This window comes from Pezoporus flaviventris, unplaced genomic scaffold (genome assembly GCF_033815535.1).
Source record: "Pezoporus flaviventris isolate CSIRO_AGI_PZ_B2104156 unplaced genomic scaffold, CSIRO_AGI_Pfla_v1 ptg000035l, whole genome shotgun sequence".
Lineage (NCBI taxonomy): Eukaryota > Metazoa > Chordata > Aves > Psittaciformes > Psittacidae > Pezoporus > Pezoporus flaviventris.
In genome coordinates, this window is record NW_026892583.1 from 14,262,932 (window position 1) to 14,274,966 (window position 12,035).

Genomic DNA, 12,035 nt, shown 5'->3' on the forward strand with positions numbered 1-12,035 from the left:
ATTCACACAGTATTGGCAGCAATGACCAGAACATTCCTGTCTGGGGATCCAGAAAACAGCCTGAAACATCTCGTGTGGCAGAGGACAACTTTCTGTGGGCAACTATACAACAACAGAATGAGCTACCTTGGAAAAGACCAAGCATTACCCCAGGACTGCCAACACCATCACTAAACCATGTCACTAAAGGCATTGTCTGCACGGTGTTTGAACACTTCCAGGGATGGTGATTTCACCACTTCCCTGGGTAGCCTGTTCCAATGACAGATCACCCTTTTTGTGAAGAAATTGTTCCTAATATCCAATCTAAACCTCACCTGGCACAGCTTGTGACTGTTACCTCTTGTCCTTATTACCTGGGACAAGATGATGTTACCTGGAAGATATGGCATCGATACCTGAATGTTGTTATCCGTCAGCAGACATACTAACAGAGCTTCTCTGTCTCATCTTTCATGACATCCTCCCATAAATAATAGGTGACAGCCAACCTGAGCAGCACATTCTGTGGGTGGACTAGGAAATCCTCATCTGGACTGGGATTTTAGGAGTGACCTTTTGAATCCTTCTCAAGATTCCTTATGTCCAACCACATGCAGGTTGCTCCCACATGCTGCATAACTTCATAGCCCAGCACTGTGGTGTCTGATTCTCGTCACAATTCAGCGTCAGCCTGATGCCACATGGATTAAGGCACATCAGATAAAAAATTCAAACGATGCTTTATATAACACATAATTTCCCCTAAAAGCATCTGGGATTCCAAAATGCCACACTCTGTGCTTCAGAGGCCATTTGGGGCCAAACACAGAAAAATGAGGCACTGTGGGATTTTCCTCTGCAATAAAAATACCTGAAGGGCCTCCTACCCCCATGGTGTGATTGAAGGCATCCAGGCCACGTCAGCACACTGTGGCCCTGGGCACAGCAATTCCCATTTCTCTCCAGGGCCACGTCACCGTGCTGGCAGAGGGCAAGCCCTGGGGATGGGTGAAGGAGAGTCTGTTTCGGGGGTCAGGGAACTGTGGTGGCCATTGCATGAGGAGCGCCAAGGTGGGTGGAGGTGATCTCCCCGAGGGTAGATGGGATCTCTGCATCCCCGCTGCAGGGGACATGAAGCGTCATTTACCAGCACTCTGGTAAAGCAGCCGGGCAGGGGAGATGGGAAGCGGCATCCCCTCACGTGAACTCGCTGCCAACTGCTCTCCCAGCACAGCAGGAACGTGTCAGTCACTCTGGGCACAGCGGCCAGTGCTCTGGGTTCTAGGCAGGACCGGGCGCAGCTGCACCCGCCGCAGGGCTGCAGGGAGGGAGCTGGGTCAACCCTGCCTGAGGCGCTCCCTGCTTTGGCAGACACGGAAGACAAAGGCTTCGCTCTCAGCTTGGAAGTGCTGTCAGATGCCGGGGAGGGGCGTGTGTGGTGAAGCCGACTGGCTCCCCTCAGCCCACAGCCGTGCTGCTGCTGGCGGCTGCGCTCTTCTCTGTGACCCTCATCCCTCCTTCCAGCACCATCACCCTGGAAAGGCTCTGCTCACCCCGAGCAAGCTGGGAAGGGGCCTGTCGGTGAGCTGGGTGAGCTGCCTTGCTGGAAAGCAAGACCTGCAGCTCCTAGGTTTGGAAGGTCCCAGGGCTGAGAGGCGTCTGCAGCCCAAGCTCTCCTCTGCCAAGATCAGCCCATGCATGCCTGTGCAGGCAAAGCTGCAGAGCTATGAGACACAACTGTACCACTCCCTAGACCTGCTTGTGACCCCCCCCACCCCGCACTGTGCCCAGCCCTAGCAGCTTGAGCCCACTGGGCTAGAAGGGAGATGCATGCTCTAATTCTTCAGAGCATCTCTGTTTTCTGTGTGCCATTTGTCTCTGCAGGGCTTGTAACCTTTGCTGGGTTTGAAGCAAAGGACCAATGCAGACCAGGAAAACTGATACCTTCATCAACTAGACCCCCTGCTTAGCACACACCAGAGTCCATCTTTAATATCTTTGGAATAAGGCTGAGAGTTGCCACGTGCAGTCCTTTGTCCTGCAGGACAGGCTTAATTGCTTTGCTTATTTACCTTCAAGCCATCCTGCAGCTCTGCTCCTCAGAGCATCGACGCTTCTCTGCGTGTCATGCTGCCAGCACACCACATCGCCATTACACTGGATCTTCCCTGCAGCCCATTGCTTCAGCACCTGCAGTTCTCAGCTGCCTTTCCCCCTCATCACTTTTCACTCTCATTTCCTTTGACCCCATCTGAGAGAGGCTGGTCTATGCAGCTCGTTGAAGGGGTTGTCAAACTGACATTTCCCTGCTTAAGCTGTCTCAAGAATCAGTCTCTTTGCTGAAAGAAATGCTCCTTTAGGGCTGCCACGTGCAAGGCTACTGAGCTCTGTATCTGTTCTTCAATTACAAAGCCAGAGAGAGGGGGATGTGTACATGGGTTTGGACTCACCCCTGTTTGAATCTCAGCCTCACAGTGCAATTTGGCTTGCGAACAGGACTGGCACATCCCAAGCGCAGGCAGTGGCAGCACCCTGGCAAAAACAAGCCTGCAGCATTTGCCTGTACACTTTGTTCAGGGCTGCTTGGCCATTCTGTCACCCCTGGGACAGCTGGAATCTCTGACACCATTTTCTATATGTGTGTATGTCAGTGCAGCTGCATATTTATTTATACAGACAGCAGTAGGGAGGGATTCAATACTTCCCTCAGTTGATGGCTGATACCGTATGTTAGATCTTCCATACGGGGGGACAGACAGATTTCGGGCTAAGTCTGGCCAATTCAAGATAAGTAGAGCTTTCCACAGTCTAGAAAAGGCTTGTCTTGCCAGGACCCTCAGCCAGCCCTGCTCGTACACACACACATCCAATACATGGGAAAAAAATAACATCTTTATGTGCTTAGTGTGATGGATCATCTGCTGTGGGCCACCTGCAAACTGCAAGCCCTATCCTGTAGCCAAACTCCTGAGCTTCTGCATGTCATGCATTTTGATTAGGTAGCTACCCTACCCAAAATGCTCCTGTGGTGACCTGCCTCTGGACACTGAGGTGCCCTACCATGATGCCAGACTTCTCTGCTGCACGCTGCCTTCCCCTCTGCAAAACAGCCCTCACAGCCAAAGCCAGGCAGAGCTTAGCTGCCTTCTGCCATACTTTGAGAGTTGTCAGAGCCTTATGGAAAGCAGCAAGCCACAGGCTTCTGAAATGGGGAAGCAACAGCAAGAGGCAGTGTTAGAGGTACTGGCACCAAAAAGGAAATGAAATTGGTTGTGTGGGCATTTTCTTTCTCACTTTGGTTATTAATGACCAGATGAATATGGCAGCAATTTTCTACCACTGTAACAGTGGTTTGAGTATGACCTTTTGAATCATCTGCCGGGTCTTTGAGAGCTTTAATGGGTCACAGGAATGATGTGCCCTGGCTGCAAGTGAAGGGACCTGGATCAGCGTCCTTCTCTTGGCTCCCTGCCTTGCCATCAGGGCATTGCTGCAGCCCACTCTCATGGGCTTCCTTCCCTGGCTTTCTCTTCTAACCAAGCCAGCAGTTCCCAGAAAACAGTCTAGTTGCTATATTATATTAAGGTTATCCAGCCTTCAGCGCCAGTTTGTTTCTGGGGAGTCTTAAGCAAATCAAGTTGCAAACTATACAGAGAGCATGACAGTCTCTGTGTCAGACAAAAGGACAGCCCAAAATGAGAGGGAGGGCAAGAGCAGAAGCTCCATGTTTGCATTTATCTCTGACATGATGGATTCCCCCTTTCTGGTAGCAGCCTTGATATAAATAAAGCTTTTGTGCAAGAACTCTCTTCACCACCAATAGTCAGGGAGTCATAGATAACAAAAGACCTGGCAGCTCATCTTCCGTTGCTCCCTGTAATCAGCAGGATTTTCCCTACTGAATATTCACCAAGGCTACTTTATCTAGCATGCCTCTGAAATCTCCAGGGATGGGACCTCAGCAGATGCCCTCAGGAACACATTTTTCACTACTTGAAGCCTTCTTACTGAAAGTAAAAAAAACCCAAACTTCTGATCTATAACCTAAAAAGCCATCTCTGAGTGACTTTAAAAACAGTGAGAGCCATCTGTAGGCCAGAGATAGCAGAGGTGTTCAGCACTATGGATTTTTTTACCCAAGTATTTCCCTTCATGTATTTTTTATGTATTGTCTTGATTCTGTTGCACTTTGCATCAACACCCACTCTACATCATGACACAGTTTCGATATTTATGGACATTCATCTCTCTTTTCAGCCTTATCCCCATGTCAGACTACATTGGCTGAGGCTCTTTGCATAAGCTGGTTTCTCAAAGGTTGCTATCAACTTTGCTGCCTTTCTCTTTCTTTAAAATATCGCTCTTGAAAAACATAATAATGTGAAGACAGAAGGGCTGTGCTCATCCATACGGCACAAATACCCAGTCATTTGCGTAAGTGAGGTATCACCCTGGCATCCTGCTCTTCGTGGCAAACTACATGCATGTGTCACACATGTTGTGGTGTAACATATTTGTTAAATCTATTTATTGCGCATCTTTGACCACTTTACCTACCTTCAACCCACGCTGCCATCTGTTCTGTGGCTACCACCCCCCATCTACTCTCCTGAGTACCTAGGGAGGGCTGCCAGGAAAATGGTTCTTCTTTTTCTTGCCAAATCTGGAATTTCAGTTGCAAATTTACCCTAGCAAGAGTGCCAAGGGGAGACAGAGTCAATACCAAACCCGCTCCAGCTTTCCTGTTGGGCACATTTTCAATTCTGTCACTGTAGCTGAAAAGGGGAGCTGACTTCCATCAGAAAGGGGTTGTGCCCAGCACTGCAAGAGGAATCAGCAGTTGTGTCCAGCCCAGGAAGAGCAGATCCTCAAAGGCTTTAAAACTGCAATGTCTGTAGGATCAGAAAATAATTCGATTATCGATATGCATGACATTCTCAAAACCCTGTACGTTTGTCCTCACAGAAACTAACACAGCTGGCTGCAACAAGTGAGGGTCTTTTTGAAAACAGTTCCAAAAAATGTGTTAAAGCCACCTAGATCAGTCCTGGAATTGTTTTTCCACAGAAAATATATAATATCCATATCGTATAATATCCACAGAGTGGTTTTGTTTGCATGTAATACAACCATCCTGCAATCATGTTAGAGAAAGCTTTATGCAACACTGTACCAACATTACACATGCAATCAGGTATTTCCAAAGTCAAGTAGGGCTTTCTATGCACAAGTTCCTCATAAAATGAGTCAAAAGTGTTTTTTTCCTACAGTATACCCTCCAGGAGCTCTTCTCTGGAGATAATGTGTGCTCCCCTCAGGGCTGTACTGGCACTGCAGCCAGGCATGAGACCCTGCTGAGATTACCAGCCTGCTCCCGGTGACTCAGCCTAGCTGAGCATTTGTGTGGGAGTGTACTTGAAATGATCCAGTTTTACTGTTCCCCTGAAACACCACAGGAGCACCTGCTGCAGTGGGGAGCAGAGCTTGACCTGGTTCAGTGGGCTTCATCTCAGCAGGGCAGAGGTAGGTGATCCATTTAGGCTGATGAAAGACCCCTGCAGGAGAGGAGGTTCAGAAGGAGTTCCCAGCAAGTCCCCTTCACCCCCTCTCCATCCTCATCCTTGGAGGCAAGAACCAAGTGGATGAGCTGGTGACTCAGACAGTCCTTTGATCTTCCTGGCCTTCTCATCTCCCCTGAGGTTGATGAGCTCCTGCGTGCATAATCTTGGCCATCAAATCCTGCCCCTCTGGCATGCTTGGATAATGGTCTGGAATACAGGATCATTTATTTCAGATAGCATTTATATCAGGGATGCGATTTATGAGTATCATGGCGTGGGGTACCATCATATACTGGGTTCATTACCACTACACAGCAGTGATGACGGGAGACTTGCAAATGCAGGCAGAACACAAGGTGTTAACCTCAAACATGCTGAAGGCAACCTGTGCCTGCCCCAGCCACATCCTGGGAGGTCACATACCAGGTGACACACCTCCCTCCAGGGCCAGGGGTGGCCATATACTGCTTACACGGTTTTACAGGGCACTTCAAAGCACGGTGCAGACTCTGTGTGGGCCCACTGGAGGGGTGAATTTGCTCCCAACAGGAAGCATTTCTCTACCCCTTGGCTAAACTGTAAATTTAAAAGCAAATACAAATTGCAACTGGCTGTTTTCAACATCACGTCAAAGAAGTATCAAGTTCTGTGATACCAGGTAGAAGTAGTGCCCAATATTAGAGACGGAAAACTAATTTCTATTAGCCTATGAGCCTGTCATTCCTGGGCAAAAGATGTCTTTGATGAATTCCATCTCTTTTTGTGTTAACAAATTGCCTGCAAGTAGATTGCAGTGTCTCCAAGATTTATTCACTATTTGAATATAGTTGCTAAATATTTACTTGCCAGAGAGTTATTCCTGGAGAAGTTCTTGATCTGAAGCTTATTTACAAAGCAGTTTGTACTGGCATTGGATAGCTGAAATTCAGGGAACTTTGTTTAGTTGTGCTCAGACATGCAGGTTACCTGGTATTGTCTCTACCATCAACTGTTACAGTGGGGTTTGCTCAGCCTCTCTCTGCTACTAGTTTTAATTTGACTGTTTCCATAATGATTCCTCTAAGTCAAGTTCTAACCCAGAACATTCCTGGAAAGAAAAGGGGTGTGAACACAGTCAAACCTAAATCATTGTTTGTTTATTTGCTGAAAAATTGTGGTCAGTGTTATTCTCTGTGCTCTGGACACAGATGATGTGCAGGGTTGTATCCAGCTGCAGGGTAGATGCCTGCAGTATATATGCAGCTAAAACTTCCATGAAAGTTGTTAAAATCTCCTTGTTCAGGCAAAACCAGGCAGCCTGTATTCCAGCCTTGCCACCCAGCTGTTTTTTCATTTGGACAGATAATAATTGTATCTTAAGGCTACTAGAAATAACCAATCCATAATTAAAAGGCTGCTGGTTTTAATGTACATAGAAAAGGCCTACCAGTCACTTTAAAGGTATACAATAAATCAAACTGCATTTTCTTGCCACTGGGTAGCACTTTATTTCTCTGAGAGTTGGTACCACTTCAAGACTCAATTTTTAGGAGAAAAAGAGCAATTGTTGCCCCCCTGGACTTCATGGAAGATGTGGTTGATTACTTAAAAAAAAACCCTGAACAACCCATTCCTTCTGTTAAAAACAAGTAACATGACAGAAAGTTCAATCATTTCTTTTGTCTCCCTCCCTCCATCCATCCATCCACACATCCATCCTCTACTCAAACTTAGGACAAGCACTTAGGAAGTAAAAGGATCTCTTCTCCCAGCACCTTGATCAAAAGCATGTTTTTCCTTAAGTTTCTTTGGAGTTAATTCTGTGAGTGCGTATGTCTCGATCCATTTGTGTGTTAGGCTAAGAGCTATTTTGAAGTTACGTGCAGGTACTGCTCATGTTTTTTCTGGAGATGCAGCCAGAACTAACTGACTTCTGGTATGCGATCAGTTCCTATTCCCATTTGTCACACCATTCACTAAAGGGACGTAAGATACAGTTTTAATTAGAGTTGTCTTGAAGCAGCAGCTGAGCTTTTGACACTGCAATGAACTTAAGTCTCAAATAAAAAGCTGAGACCCATGGCCCTTCCCTGGCAGACCCTCTACTGGCTGACCTAGACCTGCTTGGTTCCCAGAAGGCCATGGAAAATCCTTTGGTTAGTACAGACCTACAGCCCTACCCCACTTATCTATGGTCAGCTGTGAGTGGCCCAGCGTATCCTTTTCTCCTCCCTGTAATTAGGAATGGATATATTCTTTGTCTTGGTCTCTAAAGTATGTATGCTGTCTGCAAACTAGGAGAGCTTTCACAGAGTCTCCACCAAAAGGCCACTGGGCTACACGCTTTCACATGGTGGATTTGGCTTGTTTGTAAATAAGGAGGATACAGATAGTACATCTGATGATACAGCCTCACTGGCTGGAAAATGAGGAGCAGAGCCAGCAGACCTACAGTGACCAGTTCCCCAAAACCAAGAAGTACATAAGCAGACCCCTCTCTCGGGATGGACCTGGGCAGGTGGGGAGGCAGCAGTGTGATACCCTTACATAGAAAAAATGAAGCTAGGCAGCAGATAATATGATGAAGTTAATGGTGAATGATGTATGGTGAAGAATTTCCTTACCAGTGGAGGCAACGCATCTTACCCCAGAGTGTTGAAGGACTTGCCACAGTCCCAACCTTTATCCCAAGACTGCCAAGACCACCACTAAACCATGTCGCTAAGGGCTTTGCCTACATAGTGTGTGAACACTTCCAGGGATGGTGATTACACCACTTTCCTGGGCAGCCTGTTCCAATGCCTGACCACACTTTCAGGGTAAGAAATATTTCCTATTATCCAATCTAAACCTCCCCGGCACAGCTTGAGGCATTTTTCTCTTGTCCTACCACGTGTTACCAGGGAAAAGAGAGCAGCCACCTCCTCTTTCCATCCTCCTTTCAGGTAGTTACAGAGACCCAGTTTTGTATAAACAGAACTGCAACTGCACTGTAGATGATGGAGCAATATCTGTGTCACCTGAGCATCCTGGAGCAGGTTGTTAGTGACAGCTGATCCATAGGATGCTGAGTGGGTGCCTGTAGCACCAGCCACCCACCCACCCACCACATGCTGGCCTCTCCAAGCCCTGTCCCATCATGCTTTCCCTCCCCTGTAAATGCACTGCAAATTAAAAGCTGCTTATTACTGCTGAGGTTGTCCTTAGGCTGATCAATGTGTTTATTCTTTTAGAGGGATCACAGCAGTCCACTTGCTCCTTGTTTTAGGCTGAGGGACACAGATTAAGGGAGCTCCTCTAAATAAGTAGTACAGCTTTCCAAAGAGGTGCAGAGATCAAGTAAATCCTAAAGAAAAGTTCCGTCAGCGGCACTGCTTATGCAAAAAAAACTGTGCCAGATCTCAGCACCTTTCACACTCTCCCCCTCCAAATCACAAACACAAGCTGGCAAATCATGTGAGAAGCTGTGCAGGGAAAAATGACATTCAGGTGGTAGTGCAGATGGTGCCAATTTTGAGGGAGGCATGCGAGTGCCTAATAGAGCCCTGTGAGCTCCAAGGCATGAAGGGCAGTTCACTGCCACCAGCATGGGGGACGAGTGGCAGCCATGTGTGAGGCACTGGTGCCTGGAGAAGAGGTTCAGCAGGAAAACTTCAGTGTAAAAACATCTGACTTGCTTCCTTACCTGTTGCAGCACCTAGCTACTCATTGCTTTCTCCTGGCTGAAGGAGGCACTTCTCCTTCTTGGCATCTTTGACCAGTTGCAACTGCAGGAGAGCCTGTAGGTGTGGGCCAGCATTAATGTTCCTTTCTCCTCACAGCAGCCAGGCAGGACATCAGCTTGAAATCTGTGTGCATCTTAAATGCTTTATCTTTCATTTCCCTCCTCCCCCTTCAATACTGCTTTTACAATCCCACCAACACTGCAGCATGGATCTTCTTCTGAGGGGGCTAGTGAGAAGGAATGCAGAATAGGAGTTTTTGGAGCTCACATCCAAGCAGAAACCCAGTTAAATGAGGAGTCAACATGGTACCAAACCAAGAGCCATCATTTCTGCAAAACCCTTATATTATGTAGGGCTGATTTTCCAGCTAGAAGGTAAAAAGCCATCCAGGGAGACCGGAGGACTCTGGTGTGGGTGCCCACCTCACTGGCCCTCTGCCCACCCAGCTGCTCTTGCAAATAGGCAACCTGTATATCTGAGTGACAAAGTAAGGATGGTAACAGTTTTGAAAGAGAAAAGGTGAGAGTGTCCTCATTGTTATTTTTTTTAGATTTATGCATACATCTATTTTGAACATTTATGAGTAACATTGTTCAGTAAAATAACAAAAATAGTAATAAAGCCTGTGTTTCTATACTCCATGTTATTCCATCATCAAACCTTCATTTCCCCTATCTTTTATTCCAACATCACAAACCAATCAAATGTCAGTTGGGTGCATCTAGAGGCAAGGCAACGATCTCATGCTTTCACAAGAAATCTTTTAGGTGTTATCCTTGCTTCCAGGAGCTATGTAGCAGATGAATATTTTCACTTGAGAGTGGGACTTTCGTGATGTAAACATTCTTCTGTTGCAGAATGCAATGAAACAGAAATGCCAAGTAATTCTGAATTAAGTTAGGAAAACAAATTACTTTCATTTTGATTCAAGTGTTGGACTTAGGTGAAAGAAAATTATTCCTTTCTACATTTCCTTTTTTATTATACAATTAAATTTGACATTAGCATAATTAAGAGAAAGTCGTTTGAAGTGTGACATTAAAGATGATCGAAATTGAACCTTTCAAGTTGAAATGTTTTTTTTTATCACGGTTTTTGTTTGTTTGTTTGCTGGTTTGTTTCACAAGAATTTGTGATCAACTGTGTTGTCATCTTTCTGTGGAACATTTCAAATTAGATGAATTAGCATTTTCTGACAGGAAAAAGATCCCTTTCCACAGGGAAATGTCCATTTATCTCACTTCCTCACTGAAAATTTTGACTTTATTCTAATGACTTGCACTGCTTTTCAATCTGTAACAAGGCATTTTCATAAAATGAGGCCAGAATATGTATAGATTATCTATAGCAACAGTTTCCTTTAAATAAGGGAGAAAGCCAGAAATATTAAAAAAAAAGCAATAGATTATTGAAAAGATAAATAAAAACCTAACCCAGTTTCACTGCAAAGCTTGTGATGTCTTTCCTGAGGGGAAAAAAACAATATTGTGAATTTGTGAAGCTGGTCTTGACTATAGTTGCAGAATTTAATTAAGTTAATTTAAGTTATTTATTTAAGTTAATTAAGCCTCATTTTATGGGGTCAGGCCAAGGGGTGTGTTGGTATTAAAGCTGTGTAAGGCTTCATTTCTACCTTTTCATCTCAGTTGCAGCATTAGCATAGTCCAGCCGTTGTCTGACTGGAATGTATGGGACATGGCTGCAATGTGTGGGGGACAACTGGAAAGTCTCAGCAAATGCAGTGGGGGAAACCAGTTCTAAGGACTCATCCTCCTGCGTCTCTGATCCTAAGTAACTTTCCTTCACAGGCTGTTCATTTTTGGTCTGAAGCTTCACTGTGCTTCCTTAGATGTCCTGTCATATCTGAGCAGCTAACAGCAAGGTCTAGGAAGAAAAGGCATTCAAGAACATCTTTGAGTTTTTAAGTACCATGTGAGACATCTTCTACTAGTTTGGACATAGCCCTGCCTTCTACCTCAATAGGAGGAAGAAGCTTAGTTAGGGAAGAAATGTTTCACCATCACTAGGAATCACAAAAATCTTGAAATTCCACTTCTCAGACTACTTGAAAACCATACTTTAAAAAAAGTACAGTTTCGGAGGTAGTCACTTAACTGAGATGTTGATGATTCTCAGGAAGTTCCTGGTGAGAAAAATCACTTGCTCCTCTTCTGGTCTCCACCATGTCTCACTCAGTCCCTCATCTTTGCTGAGTCCGGTTAACTCATGAAATCATTCATTTCATAATCACTCAAGACTGAGCAATGATACGGAAAAATGTAGTATGTAATGGAAACGGTGACCTGTCAACTCATGTGGGCTGGTGCCAAGGAGGCTGCTAATTATAGCCCAACATGTAAATACTCCTGGAAGATGATTGTACTTATTTGGACTAGTGCAATATTCATTTAGTACTTTGATTATTTCTGAGATAGACTTCTGTAAGGAGGGGGAGAAGTTGTCAAGGGAATTAACCTTTTCATTGCTGAAAATATGGTTGTCTTCCCTGGAAACTGCAGCAGAACGGTTATTCTAAAATTTCCTCACTCTTTTCTCTTTTCTCCTGTCTTTGACCTACTCTCATGACACTTCCCATCATCATCTGCTTGCCTTTGGTCTCCCCTGGATCTGTGCCCATGCCAGCTCCTTAAGATCACAACTTACCTGCCTCCCCTCCAGCAAGGGGAGGGATGAGGCAGAGCTGCTGGCAAGGAACCAAGGTGGCCTTCATTTGAGGCCAGAATGCCCAGCTGCCCAGCACTTACAGAAACAGCCAGCTTCCATTTCC